Source organism: Lagopus leucura, unplaced genomic scaffold, assembly GCF_019238085.1.
Source record: "Lagopus leucura isolate 7727_CA_CO unplaced genomic scaffold, USGS_WTPT01 Super-Scaffold_100157, whole genome shotgun sequence".
NCBI lineage: Eukaryota > Metazoa > Chordata > Aves > Galliformes > Phasianidae > Lagopus > Lagopus leucura.
The window spans coordinates 6,879,512-6,901,519 of record NW_024962334.1 but is presented as its reverse complement, the minus strand read 5'-3'; the positions used below and the strand labels follow the sequence as shown (position 1 = coordinate 6,901,519).

The following is a 22,008-nucleotide window of genomic DNA, read 5'->3' as shown; positions in this document are numbered from 1 at the left end:
ATGATGAATTCATTGTTTTGCTATTTAGACAGATGTTCTACAAATACAAATATGAATGAAATAAGACTCTTGAGCCCACATATACAATTGCTGTAAACTGGCATTGCTTTATTAAAGCTCATGGGGGCAGATTCGCCTCAGAAGAAGAGTTTACTCTTGACTCTTTCTGAAAATATTTTAGCCATGGCAAACACTCTAATTAGCAAACCAGGGGGTTTGGTTCTGGGTAGCCTTGAGTAGCTGCAAAAGAAGAAAATGATCAGCCATTTTGTGCTCCCTTCTGGGCAACAGGGAGTAAGTAAACTCTATATTGCTGAATTTCACTCGTGTTATGCCCAGCTCAAGCTGAACTAAAGACAAGTCCGGAATCAAACCTGTCTATGGTTCAGTTGTCAATTGCTAATGGGCACTGTTGCTGCAGGATCAGATTAGGTTTATGGTAGTTTTGCAGCACAGAGAGCTCCACAACCTCTGCTTTTGATGGTTTAGTTAGTAAAAGCTTTAAAATAAAGATTATTTTAAAGGTAAAGAGAGGAGGACCCTAGGCTAGTTCTCTGACATTATTGAAGTGCTACATAAGGAGTTTGGCTGTCTATGACCCATTAAAGTGTATGGAAACTGCATGGTCAGATCCCCAAGTACTATTGTGTCCATAGTGGACTATAGGAGTTAGAAAATTCTGTTCAGTTTTCTTCTTCTGGTGAGGCACTGGAACAGGTTGCCTCAGGGAGGCTGTGGATGCCCCATCCTTGGAGGCATTCAAAGGGCAGCCTGGTCTGGTGGTTGGTGACCCTGCACACAGCAGGAGGTTGGAACTGGATGGTCATTGTGGTCCTTTTCAACCCAGGCAATTCTATGATGGTTTTTTTGTTTGTTTGTTTGTTTTTGTTTTTTCATTTAATGTATGAAAAATTTTGTATATAAGGGGTGTATAGAAACTGTTGAGTCACAGCCTGAAGCACTGATTGCTCACCTGAGGCAAGCACTGAGTCAGCCATGGGAGCACAGGTGAAGGCAATTCAGCTGTGTGACCGAAGGGTGGAGCCTGGCTGCACCTCTCCTAGACCCCATTTAAGAGCTGACTGCCAGTGGGGAAGGGTCTGTTGTTGGAGATCCCTCTTTTGTGGAATCTTTCCTGCAAACCGAGATCTTTGGATACAGGTGAGCATTCCTTTCCTGCTTGTTTTTGTATATTTTTTTTTTCCCCCTTTTTCACCATGGTAATTTTTGCAGAGTTTTTGTAACATCAGCTGTAACAAGGGGTCATGCTAGATTGTGGGTCGCATTCTGATTCCTACTGCTTTAGCTCTCACACTAGTGTGTAAACAAGTCTTCTAGAGATGTTCTGCTAACAGTATGCTGCTTGGGGCATTGTAAATGCATTGCTTGGTTCTAAGTGTTACCTAAATAAATACATTCTTCTATGTTCTCCTTGAAGAGCGGAGACAGGTAAATATCAACAGACAAACCTTTGTATGCTGGGAATGTAAAAACCTCTCAATTTCCCTTTGGCTTCTTTGGCCACAGATATGTTATATAAATGTCTGCTTTCAGAATTAGTAACCAACTTTTAGGTGGACTACAGTGAGGGACAAGGAGAAGAGCCCTTTAGACCAGGTTGTGACAGGTGCTATCTTAATTACTCTGATGTTGGACAAAAATTGCTTCCAGGGAAAATGAGTAAGCTGGGTTTTAATCTGCAGGAACACTCTGTGAATACTTCTGGCAGGTTTGCAGAGCTAGGAGGACCTGCAACACCTGCGTGGAGGAACCTCTGAGCAGTCCTCATGTGGATGCCTCTGGCTGGTGTTGTGGCATCTGAAATGCCTGGCTTGAGGGTGAACAGGTGGTGGTGGCAGCAGTGTCTTGCAAAGTGCATGCACACATACTTTGGCAACCAAAGCTTCTCTCTGGTTCCTCTTATCCTGTTGTACTTCTGGTGTTATATGAGATAACAGCAAAAGCTTTAAATAAAATAAAGACAAGAAGATGGGATGAAAGGATAAGAGAACATATATTCAGAGAGAATGACTGGCACACACTTCATCTGGCCCATTTTTTCTAATTGCTGCTTATTCCCTGACTTCGCTCATGTAGGCTCCATGGCAATTAGCTTTGGGATGTATTTGCAGCTGATAATGGAAGAGGTTCTTCCATCCAGACAGAAGTGTTTAAATTGCACTTGAATGTTCTAAAGCAACTCCAGAGCTGCATCTGACATAGCTGCTACCTACTTTTCATACTGGAATCTCAAGTGGTCTTTGCTGCTACCTTCATCACTCAGGTAGCCACTCTTGTGCAACAACGTATGTGAGCTAGGGCAAAAACTAGGTAGCCCTGTCTGCTTGTAATTACATAGCAGATATTCTTTTTCTCTATATTTGAGAATTACAAGAGCAAAAATATCTTTGTTCTTCAAAATTAATATTGGAACCCAATTTTACTATTAACCTGAACCTGTAGCTGTCTTCACCAGTAAATCTTTGTGTGTGTGCCTATATTTACATAAAAATGTTGACGAGGGATTATTGGAGCTGCGTGTTTGGGTATGGCCCTTGCATACTTGATTTTCCAGCTGAAAGGAGGGTCTGCCCGACATTGGAGTGATGGTGATCAAAGAGAAACAAAAAGGGGAGCAAAACTGTTTCTTGGAAACCCCTGGGCTCCTCTGAGCCTCCCCAGACAAGAATGTTTGCCTCACTGGTGTGCAAGGACCAAAAGCAAGTCAAGGTACCACTTCAACCCCTGTCAATGTGAACCATCCTGTATTTTTGTTCTATCTGGATGCAGTGTGGATTTCTGTCCCTCTATGCTCCCTGTCTGCCTTCTCCCTTGCAGTCACCATGCCAACCCAGCTGAATTCCTTCCTGACACAGCTGAGGCCCAGCTGAAGCAGCAGGTCCTCCGAAATGCCCCTGACGATGGACAGATTCCCCAATTCTCTCAGCATCTGTGCTAACCTTGAAATCCTACCTGGTAGGCACAGCACTATCAAAATCTAATCAGTGAAACCAAGCTGGGATTTGATCTTGCGAGCTAACAGGAGGAAAAAAAAAAAAGATGACTGTGCAAATATGTATGGCTTTCTAGAGGGGAGAGGCACAAAGCTGTCGTTAATCATCAGCATCTCAACAGAGTAGCAATGGGAGGACCTGGCAAAGCCTGTCAGCATCTGCGGTAATCCAGTTAATTAGTGGGAAAGGACAAACTCCTCTGGAAGTACCTCAGTGACGGCAAGCTCTCTTCCTATTTCATTAGGATGATTGCTTTAAAGGCTGCAGGCAGACCCGTGGCTCCGGAGCTCTCCCTGGCTGCACAGGCTGATGCTGGCCATGCTGGAGGGTGTGGGGAGGGGGTTGCAGTGTGTGGGAGGAGGGGGTTTGAGCTCCAAAGCACAGTTTGCTTGCATTGTCTTCTCCTTCCTCTCCTGCCTTGCTCTTTCAGCAAGTTAAAAGAAAGAAAGAAAAAAGAAGGAAAAGGCTGCAATGTGTCACAAAGGAACAGACTGGCAGACATCTGCCTCGTGCCTTATTTATTTATTTAAAAAAAAAAGGAAAGAAAGAGGAAAGAGTACAGAGCCAACTCTTCACTCCAGAGCCCCCGTTCCCTTAGCAAACCAAATGGTGGCTGTTGGCAGGGTATTGACAGCTTGTTAATGAAGGAATTCTTGACAAAATGACAACCTGTGTGGGATGCTGTGTGAAGCAGAATCCGCCCACAAGCCAGTACTAAGTAATTAGGAGGTGGTGAAAATAGCAACTAACTACTTCTGAAAGAGGAAGGGGCTAAGGAAAAAAAAAACTCCTAAATTAATTATAAAAGCATTTCTGATTTGAAAAGTATCCCTCTTCCCTTTCCCCTAGGAGGCACAACACTTTTTCCTGAACTGTCTATTTTCTCCTTCCCATTTCTCTTTGTGGGGCAAAAGGTGCATTTCAAAGGACTGCACCTGGTGGCTGAGAATGCAGTGGCTTTCTCTTGTTCAGAGAGACACAAATGGAAATCAAACAACAAGCTGGGCTCTGGCGCAGCCCGTTCTGCTCCTCAAAGGTTTGCCTTGCTGCGCTTTTCCCTGGATTTTTTTTGTTTGTCTGATTGCTTCAGGCAGGAGAGCTCGACTCTGGATGAGTGTGCTGGGCAGAAAGGAGGGTGGGTGGCAAAGCAGCCGGGGCTCGTCAATCACAGAGTGGGTCTTATGGAAAGGCACAGCTTTGAGCAACAGACTGGCATTTGTGAGTTGTAGCAGCACCATCGTTCACTGACATGGCATTGGCATCAGTGTTAGCATCAGGATCAGGTGCTAGAGCAATGGATAGCAGCAGAGGTAGCAAAATCCATTGCTTCTGTTGCAATTACTTTCAGGTCATCCTTCCATAGGCTCAGAAACAAGATGATGTTCTTCACCCTGTCTAAAATGTGATAATTTAACTAAATGGTTTGGAGAAAGAGAGCCAAAATGGTTTGAGCAGTAAAAGTGAGGGATTGTTTTAAAATGTTGATTTTTCCCTTGAGACTGAAAACTTTTAAACAACTCTATTGTGTAGCAAACCATTGGAATACAAGGGATGGAAGAAAAAAACCCCAAACATTCTGAGAGAGTATAGTGGGGTTTTTTGATTTCTTATTTATTTTTTTTTTTAAATGAAAGCTAGAATTTTGAGAAACTCAGGTAACTCGTTTTGTAGTTTTAATCTCTGTGGCCTTTTGGCATCTCTTACAGCTTCTGAGATTGGCATTTACTTTCTATGAGCATAGTTCTGGATGAGCAGTGTGAACAGAAATGAACATTTTATTCCTTCTGTTTTGAAAATAATGAGAAGAAATGTAGAACTTGCGGACTTTGAACAGCCCTCAAACAGTCAATATGCATTTTCAGTTCTTCATGAGGTTGTTTTTTGTTTAGAATGAGCAAAGTAACCTCTCTAGCTTTGTGTCTCATCTGTTACTCAGTTAAATTGTTCCCATTTGTGGCTTTTGTACTCAAGCTCTCCTAAATTATTACAGAAGCTACGAATGAACAACTGCCTGAGGAATTAATCACTTTTTTTTGGTAGTGGATGGACAATAACAGTTCTATTTAATTCTATGCAATACTTTTGAAGGGGAAAAAGATTGACTTAGTTCTGGTTTACTGTGTGAGGTCAAGAATAGACATAAGAAAGAACACTTTAAAGGTTAAAGGCTGCACTTTACAGGGAGCTGTCAAAGCATGCCATGTTTCAGTGGTCTGCTGCACCAGGCAGAGGCAAAGGCCAGGTCAGGGGTATTTTGTGCTTTCCAAGTATACTAAGAGAACTAAGAAATAACTGATCGGTCAGAAAGTAGATGTTATTTTGTTTGTGTTAAGTGCCTTAAATCCCTGATTTACTTTATTTTTGGTGACTTCTATCCCCACACAGTTCTCAAAGAAAGCAAAACGGTGTTTGATGTTGGGTAATTACGTTGCTCAGAAGGACCAGTAAATTAATGATAGGACTTAAATGGATGTTTTATCATTTGGGTAGTCACCATTGGTTTTCTTTGTGATGTGAAGCATAGCTGTACTGATGTTGAGAGTTTGACCCAAGTATGGGTGTACATTAGCATCAGCTTATAAGAATTTTGCTTTATACAGATTACAGAATCAGGACTAGAAACCAGCCCTTTTGCTTTCATTTCTGGCAGACAAATTAAAGCTTTAGGGCATGATCTTAGGACAACAATATTGAGAAATGAGTCCAGAAAGCCAACCAATGTGCAGGACATAAGGTGAATTAATGCACTAGATTTAGTCAGTACAAAGATTCCAAGCTCCTTTCTTTTTAGAAAGATCACTTGGTGTTGTGGGCCTCATTGTATGGCTGTGGGATGCTACCAACCAAGGGAAAATATATCTAAATACAAAGGAAACAAGGTGTGTTATTTGATGGTTATATCAAAAGGTACATCACCAAAAAAAAGTCAAAGCACTTAATCAAAACAGGGCTATACTGCAGGAGATAATGCATCGTTTTGCATGCGTGCAGGTGCTGTAATCATCTTTCCCACAGATGGGGAAGAAAATGTGTACAACCTCTTTTTATGTTTGTGCAAGCACTGTAGGGCTGGCTTGGTGATAGTGAGGTAGGGAGAAGCTCTTTACTGTGAGTAGAAGTGCTTGTGTGATCATGCTCCTGGGGCCGGTTTCGTCACCTGTAGACTGAGAGACAAATATTAAGGCAGGTACTGATGTGAAGCTCTTACCCCTCAGGGGAATGTTGCTGCTTGTACTGTTTACAGGTTCCAGCCTCACACTACTGGTGCCTGTGCAGGAAGTGAAACCTGCATTGGAGCAGTGGAAAATGCTCTCTTCAAAGCAGGTAGGAGCTACTGTCCCCCCTACAGAAAGGGTCTGTGCATGGGGCTTGCTCTTGTGACGTTCAGAGTAAAATACATTTTTATGTCTAGTGCTTTGCAGGCTCAGAGCTCTCAATCTTTTTGTTGTATCAAACTGTCAGTGAGGAATGATGTACCAGTGAATCTCTTCTTGCTCCAGGGTCTTATTTGTCCAAAAGCAATCTGAAATGCAAGTAAATTCCAAGTGACCGCATGGGCGAAGCAGCTGAAATGCTGTCAGTGGAGACAGACATGTGCAAGCAGTGCGGGCTGTGCTCAATTCAGTTGCATGGGATTTCAATTCAGTTGCATGGCATTTTTTTTCAGCTGCTAAGAACTGAAGAAAGTGATGGGATGAGATCTCATTCACTCCTCCACGTATTTTAATAAATCTGTACGTTTCTTATACTAACTAAAACTATAAAAGAAGTCTTTCCAAAACCTGACAGTTACCTGTTAGTGCCCCGTGATGTGTGAGCACTTGTGATGCTCAGCTGCTCAGAAAGGCATGCAAGGTGCAGCAGAGTAGTGAAATTCTTCAAAGAGCTTTCTCTTGTTTTATGGATGAGGAACTGTATTCTGCTTTGCATTTAAAAGTCATGCTGTTGGTTATCATATGGAGTTGCACTAAACAGCTGAAATAGAAGAGCCTTAAAACATACTTGCTTTCGTGACACTGTGAAGTCGTGATGAACATTAGCTAACTGGTTATCTAAACTTACATTTTGTCTAATTCACAATAAATATCAGAATTCTTTTAGAGCTACTGAATACCCATATTTCTTCTATTGTTCATGGAATCAGTTGGAGATACTGAGTACTCCATGCTATTGAAATCCCTCAAATAGGGGCTGAAGTAAGGCCAAGCTCTGTTTTAGGCTGTGATGTTGAAAATCTGTATCTGAGATCTGCCCTGAGGGAATCAAGTAAACCTTGGTATGAGGTGAAACTTGTTTGTGTAGCTACCTGTGGGCACCAGATCTCAGCTTGTCCAAAGTTTTTGTTTGTTTCCGCTTCCCAGAGAGCAAGTTCTCTTCATGAGGGCTGTCAACAAAGCGTCTGCATTAGAGCCTATTCAGATCCAATCATCTGTGTACAGTAGGTAATGAGAGGAGGGCTGGTCAATAGCAGCCTGCATTCCGTCATCACCCCTAAGTAGTAGGCTAGTTGTGGATTTTGGAGCTGAGCTTCGCTTTTCCCTGTTTTCATCTTATGAGTTGGGGAAGCTCCTGATAATGTCAAGCTGCCTTGTCCCTCACCAGCCAGCACCAGCTTTCATGTTTGTATAGGTGTAAAGTGCTGGCACTTAGAACACATATTGCTTTCTCAAAAAATAACTGTGTTCTCACCAGTGCTTGCTAGCAGGTGATGGCTGAGCTAAGTTGTAACCTGAGATCTCTGCTGCAGGTGGATTTTAGTGCAGTGCAGATGCATGGTGAGGGAAGATACTGATGAAGGAGGTTGTATATGTGTACACGTGCAAATATTGTATATACGTGGAAATGCTTCACAAAATTTCCAAGAGAAAAGCCACCGTGTTATACCTTCAAAATATTTATGTGTATGTTCTTTGGTAAAAACAAACAAACAAAAAACCCACCAAAAACAACCTAACTAGGGTAAGTAAATAAAAATGAGGAACTGAAAAGCAGGGCTGAGGGAGGTAAAGGAAATTGTCTAAGGAGACTGCAATTAAACCATGGGAATTTCTGATTCTAAGGCACCGGTTCAGCTCAGTTCATCAGACCCAGCTGTCTGATTATTATTTAGAGTGAAATGTCTGTTGGCTTGTTCACTTTATTTATTCACTTTAATCATCTTGCAGCTCCTTCCAAACTCCAGGGCATCGCTGGTGGACAGGAGATTTATAATTTGGAGATATCCTCTGCCTGAAAATGGGTGAATTGCTACAGTTGTAGCACAGGTGTCATTTCATAGCAGTAGATCCTCTGATTTAAACCAGTGGATGTTATCGGCTAACACAAGCAGAGCTCGTTCAGCAGGCAGTAATACGTAATTGGGAAACTATATGGTGCTGCATCGTTATTAGGACAAAATCTAGGGGTAGGAGGTGTTTGCTCTATCTAGACAGCAGGCTATCAATATTCTCAGCAGCATTATTAGTATTTATTGAAATCTTTTTGTGAAGCACTGCAAGTTTGCACAGAGGTAATTTACATCATGTAATTAGGATGACTAAAACCATATAGGGAAGGATAGATCCTAGCAGTGCCATGTACTTGATTGTATTGCATTGCAGTGCTATTCTATGGGGATTAGAGCATTTTCTGTCAATGTTGATTGCATGGCAACAAAACCAGTAGTTTGTTGCACATACTCCTGGGTCTGACTGATGATGAATTCTAGACTGTGCCTTACCTGCACTATCCGGGTGCTGCTATCCAGCAAAATAGGGTGCAAGTGATGTGCCACAAAATGGTGTCTCCCATTTTCCACAAACCACACTGTGCCTACACACATGTAAAGTAGCAATGTGTAAACTACTAGCTCTGCTTTTACACGTATGATACTTTGAAAGTCAATGTTGCCAAAAGCAGGATTTCTGAATTAACACATGTTTAAGTGGTCACTTCTTATTGTAAGATTATTTTCCTTTTGTAGAAAAAGAATAATGGTATGTCATCGCCCCATCAAGATTCTGGACTTGAGCTTGAATTTCCCATTCGGCTACCTTTGAAAAGACCTGAACAGTACTGTTTTGTTGTTTTTTTTTTTTCTTGTCTACACAGCCAGGATTTCAGTTCTCTGTGGTGTGAAGTTGCTGTTTGTCTAGTAGGAGGGTGTAGTTCTGTATGTTGCATTCAATTTTGGAATATGCTGAAGTTTGGACTGGATTTTGAGGTACCAAGCAGCTCCAGTTGGTGTCACTCAGCCCTCAAGTTCAATCAGAACCATAATCAATCTTGTGAGTGTGATACAAACCCCACAGAATTCAGTGTCAGGTTTTGATCCAAAGGAGCAATCAGTAGCGTTCCATTTGGAGGACTCAGTTTGCTCCTTTTTCGGTGTGTACCAAGAAATGGCACCTAGACAAATGGTGCATCTGTGTATCAAAATGTGCATCTGCAGCCAGTCCCTGACCTTGCAGAGATGCTAAGGAGTGGCAAGGCTGGACTGGAGTCCCTGCACAGGGAATGTGGCGAGTGAATTTCTTCCCATGTGGAAGCTGTTAAAGTTTGTGAAAGCCACCATGACCCCTCCTTGTGCTCCTTCCTTAAGCACCCACCTCTGGGGGCCAAGCAAAATGTAGTGGTGACAGGAAGATTTTGCTAGGTCAGGCATGAGAGGGGTGCTCTCCAAGGCTAAGGTTTTATGAAAAGCAGAGACACAGAGGTCCAGGAGCACTTCTAAATGGACCAATCAATACCAAATCCATTTTTCAACATTCATTCACAGGAAGAATAGCTGTGTCTGTTTATTTTCTGTAAGGAATGATTAAGTTAGACACATTGTCAGCCCGTGAGAAGAATCATTCAGTAATGCCAAGATAATGTTTCTAAACAACTGACTGGATCAAAGGTGAAATCTAATTGATTATGTGTTAAATATTCTCTCCGTCTGACATAACACTTTCTCTCACACAGACAGTGAAAATACACACAGTAGGCCAAACAATTTCTTTCTTGTTGCCATAGAAATTTCAGGAGATTATCCAGTAGCTTAGCTGGATTGCTTCTAGAGGCATAAAGTTTGATCCTTTTTCACTGAAACGATGTAAATCAGAAATGGCTTTGCCTAACTCTGAATGGTAGAGCTGGTGTAAATGAGAAACTGCCATAATGTTAGAGGTTCTTTTTTTTTTGATATCATAAAACTAAGTGAAAGAAACGATTGAATTGTGCACGTGATCTGCTGCATGTCTTTTGTGGTAAAGTTCAAAATCCTGGGTGGACTGTTAGAGATTTTTTGGGAATTTTGTTAATTGCCTCTTAAGTCTTTGGTGTAGGATTTGAGTACTGTTAAAACTTACATCTATGTCCTTCACAGTGGGATTTTTGTCTACATATGGGAATTGAAAAAAGGAGGGACTAAGTGCATTTGAGCAAAATGACTTGACTGGAATCGCAGGCAAATCAGAGGCAGGGTAGGAGCAGATCTCCTGTCTCTTCTGCTCCCATTTTACTAGACAGTGTCTGTGAGTAAAAGGGCAGTGCTGCAGGTAACCAGAAGGCAATGCTCCAGTGCCCGTTTTGATTTTACCAATACGCATGTGTCAGATCTGGTTTGTAGGCTGAGATCCAACTGAGCATCCCCATAAACACCATATGACTATGACATCCAGCTGCGGTCTGTTGCTGTTGTGTTGAATTAATCAGTTTGGCTCTCTGTATTCCTTGCGGGAAGGCAAAGCCAAGGGAGTGGAAAAAAAATGAGACTGAGCATCTTCTGTGTCAGGCATATGGACTGGTAAGAGGGCATTTGACCCTTGCCTGGGACACCCACAGCTCTATAAGTCTCTGCTCGCCTCCTGCCACAGTGCTTGCCCAGGAGGGAACTCTGGTCAGCTGAGGAAGATGTTGTGATGGAGACGACCAGGAACTGAGACTCTCTTTGGGCCCAGCCTTGTTACCAGAGTGGTGAGCTGGCCCAATACACTGCTCCAGGCACAGTGAGGGGGTGAGCTGGTGCAAATGCAGACTCCAGGCCTAGCCTTGGGCCCCATCAACATGACTTACATCCTGCACCTTCACCATTGCCTGCAAAAGCTTGTACCCTTGAATCTACCAGAGTGCCTGAGAACAGCTGTGCTTGGGATTTGCAGTTTCCAAGGCTGGACTTGTTTGTGCATGCAATTATCCAAGCATCTTTTTCAAGTATGTTTACTTCTACTGGCTCGCTCCCAGCACCTTGCATGTGGAACACAGAATGCACATGTATATTCACTAGGATACAGTGTTGGTTGTGCACTGGTGGTTTTCACCTCCAGGGGAGCTGGGGTGTGTGTCATGCAGCAGGATTTGAGTTGTTTCTCTGAACATCAACAGTTTCCCATCTGTAAACTGATCAGGTGCTAGGGCCAATGGGATGGCAGTATTACGGAGATGAACCATCACTGCAAGAACCTTAATTGCATCACAGACAAGTCGAAATCATTCTCTGTAACCTATACAAATCTGGGTCTACAAAAAGAGGTTTTTGAACAAAAGGTCCCTTACCAGGTAGCTGTCTCTCAGGGGTTCTTCCCCTCCCTTCCAGTTATTTAATTTGGTAAAGATGTGCCATGTTATATCTTTTATTTTGTGCTGTAGTATGGGAATTTCTAACTGTGAGGCAGGAGTGGTCTTGGTACCTTCCTTGGGCAACCCTGTTATTATTTTCTCAGGTCTGTCCTCACCTCGTAATATTTTCACAGAATCAATGGATGAATACCTGCCATTGGTGGAGGAATATGGTATTAATGCACCTTTGACGAGTTAAGAGGCTGCCATCCCAGAAAGAGCTGTATGTTCTGTATTAACTTCAGGGGGAATGCTGTGCACTCTTACATTTGGGCCATCTGTAGAAACAGCAGCTCCATGACTCATGATTTTATTTTTTTTTTCTATTTGAAGTCAAGGAAAAATTAATCTGGCCCATCTGCAGCCGGCCTTGTTTAGAAAATCTGATTGCCTCCCAGACACCAGCCATCCATGCTCCAGGGATGACAGTCTTTCCACATGCTAATTAAGTGAGGACAGAAGAAATCGTCCCCAAACATTCCCATCTTTGTGCCTGCAGCTGTAAATTCCAAATTCAAATAATTTGGGGAGAAGTAATGTTGTGAAGTGTCATAGAAGATTTGCAGCTGCCAGTATTTTTAAAGGAGCTGTGCTTAGAAGCATGTACTGAATACTGCACTGAAATTTGACGTTCACTGGTTTAATGCCTTGTTCTGCCAAACCAGCCCAGTAGGAAGACGCTCTAGAAAGCACCCACGTAATTCAGATTAGTAGTTTAAGCAGGGGATTACAAAGATGGGTCTAAAATTACTGAAGGTACAGATCTTTGGTATCTTCTATGTTCCTTGCAAAGCTAAGCCACTGACAGACTGAGTCATTAGGACTCTTTTCAAAAATAAAATGCGTCAGGAGAAATGGCGGAGGCATGAGGCTCGGCTGCTAAATAAAGAAATTTAAATGAGCAGTATCTTGAACTCCATAGGTTTATGTTATATCAGCTGCCTGAAAGAGACAAATGTTAGTTATTCAAGAGGAATCACACGCAGTGAGGTCTTGTCTTACATGTTAAGAATAGTATGATATTGGTTACTGCCGCATGGAAGTGGAAAAGGTGAAGGGCATCCATAAGGATTCCTCTGATGACTACATTTTGTCAGCTCTTACCTTTTACCATCAATCTAATGATATGTGCTATTTTTCAGTAATTCTTGCTTGGAACCTTGGATTGCATAGGAAAGAATGAAGACTGGGTGGGGGGAGGGGAAGCCTATGATTATAAACATTCCCTAACCAGAAGATGAATGAAAACAGCCTCACATTTTATCTTTACCTCCAGATTTGTTCCACAGTAAAACTGGAAATAACTCCTTAGCTGCAGGACCTCACTCATCACAGTGGCTCTGAGTGGTCTGTGTACTCCCACTTACACCCACGCTGATTTCCCAACAGAAATCTGTGATTAGATGAGAACAGCATTCAGGGCTGTTCCAAACTCCATCAGTCAGTCGGAGTCTTTCAATTGCTTACGGTGGTCTTTGGATCAGTCCTATAACCATTAATAATAAATTAAAAATGGCAACTCCAGTGCTCTGGTTACTGTAAAAGTAACTTTTTGTGCTGCAGCAAACCTTGCTAGTGACTGGTCTATTTTATCTCTACCACTGACCATAACAGATCTGCACAAGGAGTGTGGGGAAAAAAGGAAAACGCCTTCTGCTTTTTGATTCTCAAGTATCTTCTTTATGTAGGTATGCCTGCATTGCTGTCTGTCAAGCTCTAGATGCCCTGGCAATGAATTAGGATTCAGCACCCACTGAGTATTGTGCTGAACGCTTTAGGAAATAATCATTTTAAAAGAATGACAGACTGAGTGCAGGTGCAGTCCCAGAAGTTTTGCATTCACTTTGTGTGACTCAAATCCAGAGTGTCTAGCTGGTTCAGACAGAGCTTGCAATGATTTTCATTCTTGTAGCTCCTGGTTGCTTGGCAATGTACAGTTAAACAACCTGCTGTTGCATGGTTACACCAGTAAATGTGTGTGCCATCCTGTGCCTGTGCAGGCAGCATGAGTAGAAAAGCTCAGGTGGGCTCTGAAATACTACTGTTTATTAATACAGTGGATAGGAGCACTCTACAGATAGCAAGAGAGTCAGCAACCCACAAAAGATGACAGAAAGCAGACAAATGTTTAAGGCAAATCATCAAGATGAGTAAAATGCTGGGCACTAAGCCCACATCTGTAGGCAGGCTACCTGTAAGAGGCAATGCTGGGTGGCTTTTTTAAGGGGGAGGACTTGGTAGTTCATGTGAACTTTTGGATCCCCAGCCTTGTGCTGTTACAAGACAGTATTTGTAAACAATCTGCCATAAATCAGCTGATGAGCAGTACTTTGCCTGCTTCTGGCTGGGTTTCTACTGAGAAACCTGAGGAAGTAAACATAATGTAGTCACCCTGCTATGGTAAGCAGTATTAAAAATCTAGTTAAAGATCAGCATCTTTGACCATTCACACCTATTTTTATTTCTAGTGATGTGATCCTGGAAATCTTAATGAAATCATGCTGTGCAAAACAGCTCCTCTACAACTGTTTCAGGATCTGAGATACTACAACAGTATCTTGAGTAGCTTCTACAAATGAAGTAAAGGATTTGTAAAGAGGATGAAAGTCTGTGCCCAGTGGAGTTGTGTGGCGTTTCAATGCGTACATAAGTGGTGAAAGAGTATGATTATCAGAGTCTGGCTGTACAAGCTGCATCAAATGATTATCTCCCTGTTTATGAAACACAAGAAGTTCAAGGGGCAAACTGGACTTGTATGAACCCGTATGCCCAGCTTCCTTCCCATGGAAACTAGGCATGAAACAGAGACAGGAGTTCATCTTAGTCTACAGTCTGCACATGGCCCTGGTAGACATGTGGACCTGTGATCTAGACTTGGCTCCACACTGTAGATAACACTACTTATTGCAGCTACTGATGATGCAGATTATAAAGGTGCATGTGTAGGGCAGTTACTATTTTAGCTGACACAAAAAATGTATGGCTTGGTTTGCTTTGTGTCAATTCACTTGTGTGCTGGCACTGCAAAAGCCATTTAGTAGTAGATTAGAGCATCTTTCTATGTGACTTTGGTTTGCTACATATTCCTCATTGAAATTTCTACAAGGAAAGGAGATCTGATAGAGTGTCAGATTTAAATCTGTCTGCATGTGATGATTGAAATTTCACACTTCTGCACTGTTATTCTTTCTCAATAGAAGTATGCTAGTGTTTATTTGACTATAGCTTAACTACTTGAGCATAGTTTAAACAATTTGAAGGGAAAATGTAGACTATATAAAACGCGTGTGGAAGATGAGAAATGCCTGTGCATGGAAGGCACATGGTTCATTAGCAAGATGTCTCTTTACGGTGCAGCAGAAAGAGGAGGATGTGGGCAGAGGGTGCCAAGCTCTCTGTCCCACGGGGATCATCCTGGAATTAGAGACAAGAATGTTGTTGCTCCTGTGAGCTGGCGTGTTTCCAATTATGTCACTTTTTTCAGCAAAAACATGTTTCCACAGTTAGCCCAAATCCAATTTTAGGCTAGTTTTGAAATGCGGCCTGCCCTAAGCTCAATGAATGGTGCTTTCCATAACCATTGGTGGAATTTGCTTCAGATAAGTGGCCATACCTCATAGACACTATGGACTGACTTACCCTGGGACTTACAAGGGAGATTTACGAAGGCCTAAAGAAGAAGCAGGTAGCTTGTTCCTGTCATCAGATGAAGCTATTAATATGAAGCTATTAATTTAACTAACTTTTGTTCTCTTGTACATCCGTGTTTCTTTTGCGCTTTTATGGCTTATCCTTTGTGTTGGTGTGGCGGTGCCACTCAATCAAGCACTGAGTTAATTAAGAACATGTCTTTTACCTTGCTATATACAAAGCTCTCTTTGGCATTCTTGTGATGCTCAGGAAGGTTTTCAATTAGGTATGCCACCTCCACATTTGAGCTGTGGCAGTCTTAATCTGTTTGATCAAAAGAAGGAGCAAAGTCTGCCTGAGGTGACCGATGCTTGGAGTGGTTCCACCCTGATTTGTTTGTGTTTTGAACTTGGTGGTTCATAATGTGCGGAGCAGAGACTAAGCTCTTTCAGGGAATTATGCATGCAACAGACACTTTATACCTCTGCCCTGAGGAGTGGTTGGTTTAAACTGTGCCAACCACGTGATGTAGCCAAGAGAATGTTAATGGGGTTGAAGTCAAGATGAGTGCCAAAACAAATAAATAAAATGAAACAATGTGAAAATACTGTTTAAAGCAGCATAATGGCTTCATAGTATGCGCAGAATGAACCTTGATTGAAAAATCTCGGTTGCATCTGGGTAGGCCCTGCAGACTGCACGGACGCCAGGCTATGTGGTGCCCAGGTCAGAAAATTCCTCCTGCACAACTTACCCAAGTTCTGCTTTCATATGCTGGCCACGGGTAGGCGCCCTCATTTCTCATCATTGCAAGTGAGCTTGGCCAGCACATCTAGCACTGGTCATCGTTGTGGGATGCCAAGAGAGTTTTCTTAACGCAGTTTATGCAGGCAGGTTCTTTTTGATCTGGAATTATGAACTGCATTTCCCCCCATATCTCTTTGAAAGCCAAAGGGGGATGCTTAATACAAGATTGAATTAGATTTGTATTTATGTACATGTACAATCAAAGTGGGTTTGGTATGCTATTGGTAAGTGCCAGGGAGTTTTGTCTCCAGTACTAAGTAAAAAACAAAAAAAAACAAAACACAGTCACATTAACATGCAGTGTGTGTAGGTGAGAAAGAGATCTGATTTCCTTTCTCCTCTATTTCTGGATGGAAATGCAGATATAATGGAAATAAAATGACTTGCTAATGACTTTGGTAATGCAGTATCTCTTAGAAGGGTGTTTAGACAGGAGAATGGTAGTTGAGAAACAACTCGAATCGTAGCTTTTGGCACTTAACTGTTCCATTGTAGCCACTAGCTTCCTCTTCTGAAGTAACAGATTGCCAGAGCAATAGTTTAACTCACAGTGAATGCCAGGGCTGAGATTCAGGAGACTTTGTCAAAGCTCCCATTGGCTTCAGTGGGGGCGTACTTTAATTTCCAGCATAGAGTTCCTGGGATCCCTGAATGGTCTGAAATATGTTTTTAAACTTTCAAGTGCAAAATGAGGTGTAATTAAGACTAGACTGAGGACTGACTCTTAAAATGTGTGTTCGCACTGGGCGTGTGAATGACTGAGTAGGTAGCAGTGCAGATATAACATCTGTAAGGACAAAATTGCTAATTGTGTTTTTATGCTGGTTTTCTATGTGATACTTAGATTGTAAGAACAGGTCTAGCATCTGTTAGCTTTCTTTTAAACCTTTCAGACACACAAGTATGTATTTCTCACACTTACTGAATCTATCAATCTGCTTTCAGCTCAGCAATATCATTGCCAAAATGCTTTTGTGACTCCAAAGATTTGAGTGCCTGGAGCAAGTGAGACGTGTATTAGATTTGTCTGAGGTCTTTTTAAGAGTCTAGAGAGAAACAGCAGCTGCAGAAGGTAGTGCTGTTTTTTGCTAAGGCTGAAATTAAGGAAGGCCTTACATAAGATGACAAAAGTTTTGATTTTAAGCCCAGGTTTATGTTACGGACTCCCAACGCCTCTGGGGATTTCTGTCATGAAATTGTTAATGAGAAGCCCCTTCATGAAAGATCAATAGTTTAGATTCTCTTCTGCACTAGCACAAAGCTTTAACACCTTTAGTGCATGGAATCACTTTTTTAGAGGAAGTTAATCTGCTCTCACTGATGATAGTTGCCTTTCTCCATGCTGTTGTCTGTTGTCTGGCCTGCCTACTCCTTCAGTAGTGGGAAAATATTTTCATACGTACTATGAAGGACATACACAGGCCATTATTTTTGCAAGTATGTTACTCACAGCATGGATGTTTTCCATTAAATGAGGCAGGAAAGCTGTCAGCAGAAGTCAGGGTGAACAGACAGACTGAAAATCAGGGAGAAAAGGGGCATGCTTTCAGTCATGTATGTGCTCCTGAATGTCTGTGGAAAGGATGGGATGAGAAGTCTTTCTTTATACTAGTGGGTTCTACATGTGCAGGCAAAAGGAACAACAGCTATCCTACAGTATAAAATGCCCCCTGATATACCTGGAAGACCCATTCCATGCAGGAATATGTGCTAGCCTATTCTCATTGTCTAATGTTAGCTATTCTTATATAATCATATATATAATGCATATATTTACAGTTCTAACACTACCTTAAGCCCCATATAATCCTGATATTAGCTCATGGTTATGCTCTAGTGTCAGTCTCATGTTTTGTTGTAGATGCAGTCTTTGAGCCATGTGTTAAAGATAACTACTAAAACACTGCACTTCTGTAACTGTGTGCCTGATTCCAACATCTGCAAAAACAAGGGAAAAATGTGCAGAGCAGGGCAGCATCTACTCAGTCTGGGGAAAAAAAAGCAGAGTTAAGCCCAACCAGGTCTTTTGCAGAAGTCAGTGAGAGGCTTAGGTGTATTAAGAGCTTCTCCATCATTATCTTCTCCAAAGTTCGTTGTGGCTTCAGCTCTGGGGTCTCTCTTTCAGCTATGTTGTATTGTCTGTATTAGTATGGGTTTTTAACATTACAGTGAGCACCCTGGAGAGTGAAATTAAATGTGGATGATGATGGGGTGCTGAAACTCAGCAAAATCACAGTTTCAATTACCCAACTACAAATATGGATCAGAGACATGTTTCTAAACCCACCATTCTGTCTGGGTCTCAAAAGTATTCGAACTCACAGTTTCCTCGTTCAGTTGAAACCTGTCTTATTTCTGCTTATGATCCATTTATTTTCCTGGGACAGCCATTGAAGATGTTTAGTCTGGGAGGCACTAAAAATTGCTTTAGAAACGAGCTAATATCACTATTGGGAAATGATCTTCTTCCATCTCACACTCTGTGTCTCAGAATGACGTGTAGTGCAAGTCCAGAGGCTGAAATTAGAAGGTATGCTGAAGCTGCTTAAATAACCCAGATTCACTGTGGGTGGTTTCTCCAGGAGTATAAAACTGTCTCTCACTATTTGGGTGATAAGTCAGCATCTTCTGAGACCTCTAGGCACTGCTAGATCATAATCTTATAATAATAGATATGCAGTAATATATAATATAATAAGATATCTATAATAAGAATTGTTATTATAAATATTGACCTAACAGTATAAGTGAATATATCAATTCTGGCAAGTATATCCAAATCTGAGGTAACTTATTCTGCCCTGTATGCAGTTCATGGTGCCAAGCAGCTAGGCTGAAATGGATGCATATTACAGAGTTTGGCCCATGCCAGAAAGTAAATAAGTAGTAAGACAAAGAATATACTTAAATAGATTTGTGGAAGCTAAGCACACAAAAACTTCAAGTTTTAGTGACATAAAAAGTTCTGTAAAGCAAAGACTTCAGAGCAATTTTCCAGTGAAAAGCGTCAGCCCAACAATTACATATGAAATTTCCCAACAGGTTGTGCAAATTTTTTTAGAGTAGATTGAAAGTCCAAGATAACGTCAGGTGTTGGCTACTTGCCTTTAAGCAAGTGCTACATTAAAAGCAGCAGAAGAGATCAAGCTCTTAGGCCTTAACATAAACTGAGGATGTCCTGAATTGATTTTACTATTTCACGTTGCTAAGAATTTTAGGGAGTATGTAGTTGAATGGAGTTTCAACTTTTTCTGTTATGCTGCTCATTAAAGAAGTGTGGATTAACAGCAAAAGAATGTATCAAGCTAGTTAGAAATTACTGAAAGGGTTATGAATGGTGGGCCAGAACTTCAGTGGACACAAATTGGCATAGCTCAGTTCAACTCAGTGAACTATTTTAAATCCACTGAGATTCCAGCTCATTATATAGAAACCTGCATCCGTTTATAGATAATAACCAGAAAAGGTTAAAATTTAAGATCACAGAAATAAAGCATTAGTAGAGAATTCTACCTTTTCCCTTTTTTATCAACTAACAAAGTCAAAATGACCTTTGGAGATGGCACGGTGTTTGGGGTGCTAGAAATTTATATATCGTTAAAGAAGAAATCCAATATATTATTAGGAAGATAACACAGCTGTATTTCTTTTTATTACAATTTTATTTTTAACTACTCTTGTAAAGGAGACATAAAAGTTTAATGTGTCTGAAAGTAAATTAAAAAAAAAACCAACAAAAAAAACAAACACAAGAAGAATCCAACCGCAATCTTTTGGACATATATTCATAACTGATTTTGCCATCTCCAGGCACAGTCCAGATTTTTACTCCAGCATTTCTCTTTTTATACATCTTAAACCAGACTGCTCAAACAGAAATTAAAATTCTACACTGGAAGCTATAAAAAGTACATCAAGCCTTCTCCTTTCTGCAAAGAAGATTGCTGTGCTGGAGGTTTGCTGGTACCCAACAGCAAGGGCAGAGTTGTTGCAGCAGTTTTGTATTAAACGCATCCTTTAAAACTGGCTGGCAGAAAGATGAGCTGACTTTTACCTAGAAGGCTTTGTGGTGAAGGGTCACCCCACTAGCATGCTGGTCAGAGTAGCTTAGGGAGATGTGAAAAACAGCAGGCAAAAGTTTCTGCTGCCTGCTCTCGCTGCTGTGCTTGCATCATGGCAGCCTTGGGCTTCATCTGTAGAGTAATTGAACAGCACTGGTTGGAAAGGACCTTGAAAGATCATCAGGCTCAAGCTTTTGTGGGAAAAGGGAGTCTGGATGAAATTATCTAGCACCCTGTCCAACTGCATCTTGAAATCTTCTGATGATGGGAACACTACTACAGAGACTGACATTACTGTCAAAAATTTCTTTCTAATATCAATATGAAATCTCTCCTGATGCAGTCTGTACCTGTTACCTCGTCTTCTCCATGTGACTCCTTGTGAAGAGAAGGTTTCCATGCTTTCTGTACTTACTCTTCAAGTATTGAAGCACTGTAAGGAGCCCCCTGAGTGTCTTCTCCAGGATCAAAAGACCTCGCTTCTTCAGTCTATCCTCATGGGGCAGGTTCTCCAGCACCCTGATCACCTTCATGGCCCTACTTTTGACCCTCTCCAATCTATCCTTTTTTGAACATGGGGACCAGAACTGGACACAATACTCCAGGTGCAGCCTGATGATGCGCCCCAAACTGGGGTACCATGCCCCACTGAGTGGATCAGGGAAGAGTCAAGTTTTGGGGAATAAAAGGAGAGTATTGTTTAAGCCATAAAGTATTCTGTGAGTTTATGCAGCACTCTAGCATTTGAGAAATAAAGCTGATAGGCTGCTATGGTCCTGACACTTTCAATGTATTTTCTGATAGACTGCAATCATAAAGAGGCCCAGACTCACATGGGTGCATTCATTTTTCCCTTGAACTGGAATAAGTCAGGAGCAATGGAATTACATCCAAGTAAGCCCTGGTAGCATGGGTAGCATTGAAACAAGGCTCATTTAGCAGCAAGATGTTATGAAAGATGTTATTAACCCTTCCCACGGAAACTAATCTGTACCCTTCTGCAATGCGTCAGGAGAAGCTGACTGTGATACACAGCCAAAGAGCTAATTCAGGCTCCGTTATCTGCTGCTTATGATTCAGGCTGAAATTGTCCATGCCCGATCTGGGTCCGGCTAACTCTTCTTCTGAGGAAAGCTGCAGGTGGGGGCGAGTCAGCCATTTTTCAGAGGGCAACGCGGATGGGATGCGTTGTTTGTGAGGGTTAGAAAACAAAAGATCCTCCACCAGCTCTCTGACTGAAAAATTGGAAGTCTTTGGGGTCACAAATGAGCTTTAACGACGCTCCCCGGGGTGGGAGGTGGAGAGGTTTTCCGATCCGCTGCCTCGTTTTTCTCCCGCGCTCCCTGGAGGCTTGTCCTGCTGGCAGGAGGTCGGCTGCGCACAGCTGCCTCTCGGGCTGTGTCCTCAGGGTCTGCCTCGTCCCTCAACGCGCCTCGGGGGGTCGAGGGAGCCCCTCACCCCTGTGGTGCTGCTCAGGTATGGTGGGGCTTGTGGGCTGTGGTGGAGGGCACCATGTCTTCTTATCCTCCTCTGATGCCCCAGGGAGGAATGCTGCTCGGGAGGTTTTATTCAGTAGCAAAGTAAGCCCAGGTTAAATGAAGGTGAGGCTGTGAAGTAAGCTTGGAAATACCGAGGAGCTTTCTAGGTTAATGATGTGCTCAGCTTTCATGAGTGTTGGTGGTTCAGTGAGTAATCCTCGTCCACAGAGCTTGTTGGATTGCTCTCAGCATTTCCTTTGGTCGGTGTGCAGCAGCCAGGCGTTTTTTCAGTGCATCTCGTCTACAAGTTGCCCTGCATGCCTAAATGGCCTCTTTCCCCCCCTTCCCCCCTTGGGATTCATGAAGGTTTTTGGGGCAGTTTCTGAGTGCCTCTGTGTTCTAGAGGGCCTGGAGAGGTGAGGTAATGCCTGCCTACCA

General features: G+C 42.2%; 1 long non-coding RNA gene across 2 annotated transcripts in view; it reads left to right on the top strand.

Moving 5' to 3' along the window:
• The first annotated feature begins 1,109 nt into the window (after nt 1-1,109).
• The window catches only part of LOC122189729, a 66,974-nt gene continuing 46,075 nt past the window's right edge, over nt 1,110-22,008 (top strand). For both annotated transcript variants that reach the window (XR_006181945.1, XR_006181946.1), the window contains exon 1: nt 1,110-1,161. This is a non-coding gene — a long non-coding RNA (uncharacterized LOC122189729). The remainder of the gene's footprint in view (nt 1,162-22,008) is intronic.